Below are 6000 nucleotides of genomic sequence, written 5' to 3'. Positions count from 1 at the left end.
TCAGCAGTTTCCTCTTCTGCCTCAGCTTGCTGTTGCTCTTCTAATTCCTGTACTTCACTTTACTTCACCGTTCTGTCCAAGAACTCTTCTTGTTCTCTGATTCTCTGGAGGGTTGACACTTGCCACTCCAGTCCTCTTACTTTTTCTTCCAGCACTGTGATCTACTTGCACTTCTTGCACGTGTAGGCCATGTTGTTCTCAGGCAAGAAAACAAACATGGCACACACCTTGCAGGTCACCACCACTGGAGAGTCTTGTCCTTCCATAGCCTCTTTTCCGTTTTTGTGTCTAGCTTTCTGGTTGTTCTAGAATAGCCTGTGCCTGGTCCTCTACTCACTCTTTGCCTTTGTCTCCTTTGTCTCTTCTGCCACTGCAACTCCCCTGGCCAACTCCTGTTTGCTCCCCGTTTGCTTGCTCTGATCGCTCTCTCTCTGGGAGCTTGCTTGCTTCTGTAGTCCCAAGACCAGCTGGAGCAGCTTCCTCTGCTTTGCTCAGCTGGGAGGCAGGAAACAGACCTGTATTTTCCTTATTTTACTCTGTAAGCACTATATACATTGACAATGAATAAAACAAACCAGAAAAGTACGAGAGAAGATTCATCCATGCAGGGAGACTTTTTTCCTTTGTCTTCCGAAAGCTACCATGGTGCCACCCTACCCCTAACCCACCCTTGCCATTTGCAAAGTCTAGGAGCTCAGAGTGAGCAGGCTGTTTTAAACTTCTTTGGTGGCAGATGAGCCCCCAAAGGCAGGTAATGTGTCTCTTTGAGATTATATTCTTCAGTAGTGTTTCCTAGACCATGTTTGACTATCAGGCTAAGTAAGATAAGCCATGCAAGAGTTCAGCTCCTCAGCTGAGGTGCTTCCTGCAGGAACTAGGGATGGACGAAAGGGACTTACCTTGTCCCGCAGCTTGCTTCGTGGTGGGGGGGAGGCGCTTCGGTTCTCTCCCCAAAGTTCAGGCGAGGGGGGGAGGCGCCCCGCCTCGCCTGGCTGAAATTCAGGCCGGGGGGGGAGGCGCCCCATCCCTCACCGGCGAAATTCAGGCCGGGGAGGAGCGCCCCATCTCCCCGGCCGCGAAAAAAAGAGTAAAAAACACCACACACACACCTGTGATAGGCTACGTAACAATTTGCGTAGCCTATCGCGGCTAGATTTCCGAAGTCAGCCGTGATAGGCTACGTAAATCGTCTATCTAATACGTAAATCTAATAGTCACTATCACAGGTGACTTTGGAAAAAAAAAAGCGCGTACGCAAATGGCGGCACCCCATGGGCGCCACCATTTGCGTTCCTTATTTTGGCACATCTAGTCTACGTAAAGATTTACATAGACTATGGCGAAATTAAGGGCAACGCAAATAGCGTTCCCTTATTTTCGCCGTAGTCTACGTAAATCTTTACGTGACTAGACGTGCCAAAGTAAGGAATGCAAATGGCAGCGCCCCATGGGCGCCGCCATTTGTGTACGTGCTTTTTTTTTTTCCCCAAAGTCACCCGTGATAGGCTACGTGACAATTTATGTAGCCTATCACGGCTGACTTTGGAAATCTAGCCGTGATAGGCTACGTGACGATTTACGTAGCCTATCACGGGTGTGTGTTGTTGTTTTTTTACTTTCCTTTTTTATTTTGTAATGGCGGTGGCGGCAGCTGGTCAGGAGACCGGCTGCCGCCCCCGCCGAACCGCCGCCAGGACCCGCTGCCGAGAGGGACTTTCGCCGAAGGTAAGTCCCATCCCGGGGGGGGCGGGGGGCCGGCGGAGAATTTCCCCAACACTTTCGGGGGGCCGAATGCATCGGCACTCGGCCTCCCGAAGATTCGTGGAGAAATTCTCCGCCATCCCTAGCAGGAACATAGGAGGCTGCCTTATACTGAATCAGGCCATTGGTCCACCTGGCCTAGCAAAGTCGACTGATTGGCAGCGGCTCTCCAGGCTTTCAGCCAGGCAGGATTCTTTCCTAGCTCCACCTGGAGATGCTGGGGATTGAATCTGGGACCTTCTGCATGCCAAGCAGGTGCTCTATCTACTGAGCTATGGCCATTGCACCATGTTTACTTTTATGCAGGATAAACTTCATAGGTACTGTAGATAGTTCATGATTATTCTGTAACATAAGCTCCTTCACGTGTGAATTGCACGAAGGAAGAGGCATCACACAATTACTGCAGAGTGGAGCCACACTGTTAGACCCACCACACCAGCCAGCACTGGATGTGATGCTGACCCTGCCGTGGATGTTAGCATGGATGTCTGCAGAGAACTATGCATGAGTAGCTGCCTGTGTGGAGGCTTCCACGCCATCAGGAGTCCGGATGGCATGGAAGCAGCTGCTCACGTGTGGGCTTCTTCACTGCAGACATCCACGCTAATGCGTGGACTTCAAATTGTGGAGCTACCAGTGGATCCAAAACCAGGATGTGGGGCCAGCAGCCTTCACAAAATTCACTTGTGCAGGGGGTTATAGTCAGTTAATAAATACAAAATAACTCAAATACATCTCTGTTCAATCTGAGGGAGGTTGTTAAAACCTTTTGTTCCGTATGGCTTTTTAGTCTTTTATGGGAGCGATCCTATGCATGTTTAGACAGAAAAAAAGACCTACTGGCTGGAGAATGCTGGGAATTATATGACTTATTCTGTCTAAACCTGCATAGGATTGCACCCTAAATTTCTTAGTTCCACACCCTGTTTATAAGATTTACTTCTCTCAATTTCTGCTGTTGGTGCTGTTTTAACGTTTTTAAATAGTTTTCGAAGTTTTCAAATGTTTTAAAGTTTCTTTTAAATGGTTGTAAAAGTTTCTAAACTGTTGCAATTTGTTTTTTATTGTAAGTCACTTTGGGGGCTGTGTTTGGGCCGAAAGTCACCTCATACATTTACAAATAAATAAAATAAATAAGGGTGCAACCCTACGCATGTTTAGACAGGGAAACGTCCTACGACTCCCAGGATTCCTCAGCCAGCAAAGCTTTTCTTTGTCTAGCATCCTAAGAGTAGTAAAAGTAGCAATAGTTAAATCAGAGAAATATTATTTCTGAGAACAGTGTGTTTTTACTCATGGTATTGAAACATGCTGTCTTAAATGGGAAGAGGATACTGAAATCCAGTTCTTCTCCATGCGAGCTTGTCCACTGTGGGGCAGTGCAAGACTACGCATGTGGCTGCTACTGTACTGTACTGTATTGTCCTGCATTAGAACTTTTCTGTGTGTCCCTTCCTCTTGGTACCACGGAGACACCAAAATGGAATCCCTTCATTTGTGCATCCGTAAGAGATCCATGCAGTTCACAGGCCTGATTTGCACTGTGATCAGTCTTATTTGTGAGGAGTAATTGTCATTTAAAACCATCACCACCACCACCACCACAGTACACACACGCGAAGCCTATCAAGATATTTCCAGAACAACACAAACGCGTCTGTGACTTTCCACGCTAGTCTTTGCTACTGTTGCCCTTTGCCTTCTGCAAAGATGCAAACAATAGGCTCTGGAAATATTCAGAATTTGAATTAGTGGCTCAAGTCCAGATCAGTTGAAAAATTGGTGTTTTGTTTTCATTAAACATGTGGCAAGCGTCAGGGATTCCAGTCCAAACCCTCCCGCTCACTAGTGAGGCAACAGAGACTTGCTGTGCGATTCACAGACTCTTTTAGGCTGCAATCCTATGGAGATAGCCGCCAGCCTCCGAATTCAGAGGCTGGCGACTATCCTATGCAGGGCAACTGGAACATGGACGGGATCATCTCCATGTTCCGGCCGCTCTGTATTTTTGGCCACACGCCTGATTTCATGCGTCTAGCTGGAGACGTCGGAGCAGGAGGCTGCGCATGCAAGGCTGCACATGTATAGGAAGCCTTGTAAAGAGGCTTCCGCAGTCTCCTGCCCACCCTGAGGATCGCCCCTTTTCACCCTCTCCGTGCTCCATTTGCGAGCACGGAAAAGCAGCCAGCACGGAGAGAACCACACGGGTTACGAGGGGGTGGGGGAGGGAGCAGGGAGCTCAGTTCCCAGAAACCAAAAAATCCTATGGCCTCTAGACAGTGTCTAGTGGCCATAGGATTGCTCTCCCCTTCAGTTAATAGCACCTCTTCATACCCATAGCATCTACAAAGGCTGGCAGCTGTGTTCTAGGCCTAATTAGCTAAATAGGGCTTTTGTTAAGGGAGGTACTAAAAGCAAGGCAGTTGCCTTTCAACTAAATGGATGGGTTTCCCACCACGCTCGACAGGCATTTTGTGGGCTCCTCCCCTCAGGAGGATCCTCCCAAGCCAACTTCTGACAGGCAGCCAATCTGGTGGGACACCTCCCACCTCCTCTCACTTCCTCTGACTTAACTCAGTGGCAGGCTCTGGCATCTGTCAATTCTGGCGCTTCCTGCCCCTCCAACCCTACCCCTCTAACCTAGTTCCCATGGGGAGGCGAAGGGGAAGATGGTCTCTAAGACTGGCTCTCCCGCTTGATAAGCCCCTGGGAAGGTTCTTTGCTGACTCCTGGAGAGTCTTGGGGAATTTCTTCCCCCGCTCTCTGTCTCAGCTGGGCTTCTTCTAGCTCCATCCCTGAATCAGAGTCAGAAACCAAACCAGGGAGCCCAATCCTGACACCAAAATCATGGTAGGGGGTGGTAGATGAAGTTCTCTCAGGCTGAAGGCTGCAAGAAAAATCATCACCCACTTTGTTCTTTATCCATGTCCTCATGCTGCTCTCCATGTCCCATTGCTGAATTATTCATTTGATATTTGAGACTACGATTCCACACTGTTTATTTCACTTACACTCCACCTTTCCACCAAGGAAATGGCACTCAAGGCAGCTGACAATAATATGAACCAAAACTTAAAATAAAAACTTAGTTAAAACAATAATAAAACAAGTACATATCAGACCAGGAACAGCAGGGTGCATAGTGTTCAGCATTACAACTCACCCATAGCCTGGTCTTATACTCACATGATGACAATCATGTGAGGGAAGTGCGGGACACCCTAGTTAGCTCCACCCCCTCTATTGTGTCCCCTTCGCCTGGCTGCACTGCCCTTCACGTGTCGGAGGGGATACGTCTAGGAGCTGGCTGAGGTGGCTGCCCCATTCTGCCAAATGGTAGGGCCGGCCCTTGCTCTTTAAACAGGAACTTCTGCCATGATGTGATGAATATAGGGACTTTGGTTCAGTGGGCACAGAGAAAATAATATGCTTCAGGCATGCTGGAGAATCCTGAGCTGATTCTGACAAACTAAAGAGAAACAATGGCTGCATCTGGCTTCATTACATATGAGGAGGAGCACGTGCCAATGGATTTTACAACCAGAAAAAAATACATCAGGAGCAAAGGAGTCCTTATGATCTAGAGCTACTAGGAATGGGAGAAAACTGTCCTTTTATTTTCACAGGTATTTTCCACTTTACCATACACTGGGACTTGCACAGTCAGGAAGGACACCTCTCCACAAGAGTGGATATGCAGTTTTTGCATTGCAAATTTGAATAATTGGCCCTAGTCCTACTGGAATTCTTATTCACATTTGGATTAATTGAGAATCCATGCACATTTAAAAGCTTCTTTTGTTGCTGTCTTAAAGGGGAAAGCCACTCAGGTTCACAGCAGGAAGCAGTTAACTTTTCCCTTCCCTTCCTGACAGTGCTCTGGCATGATTTGGAGAAGCAACTCGTGCCTCTCTGTCCTGTCTCCTTATCCATACATTTGCTTCATACTTTAGTTGGTGCTAATATTTACCAAGGCTCAGCTCATCAAACTGCCTTTAACTTACTTAGCCCTGGGTTATGTGAAGTAATAATGAGGAGTGCTTCTGAGCATGTGGAGAGTGACTTTTTATATCTTCATTAGGGAGAAGTGTACAGAAGTGAAAACTTCAGTAGCAACTGAGCCCCCACCCTTATCCTCAGAAGTTCTCTTCCTTCAAACTAAGCTGGGCTCCTTATCTTATTAGATTTCCCCTCCAAGTTGCTCAGGACAGTTAACATAAATAGTTGCTCTGCCCT

Source organism: Heloderma suspectum, chromosome 1 (genome assembly GCF_057233095.1).
Source record: "Heloderma suspectum isolate Gila_16-S chromosome 1, 16-S_ref, whole genome shotgun sequence".
In the NCBI taxonomy this organism is placed as follows: domain Eukaryota; kingdom Metazoa; phylum Chordata; class Lepidosauria; order Squamata; family Helodermatidae; genus Heloderma; species Heloderma suspectum.
The sequence above is the reverse complement of the archived record's forward strand: the minus strand, read 5'-3'. Positions refer to the sequence as shown.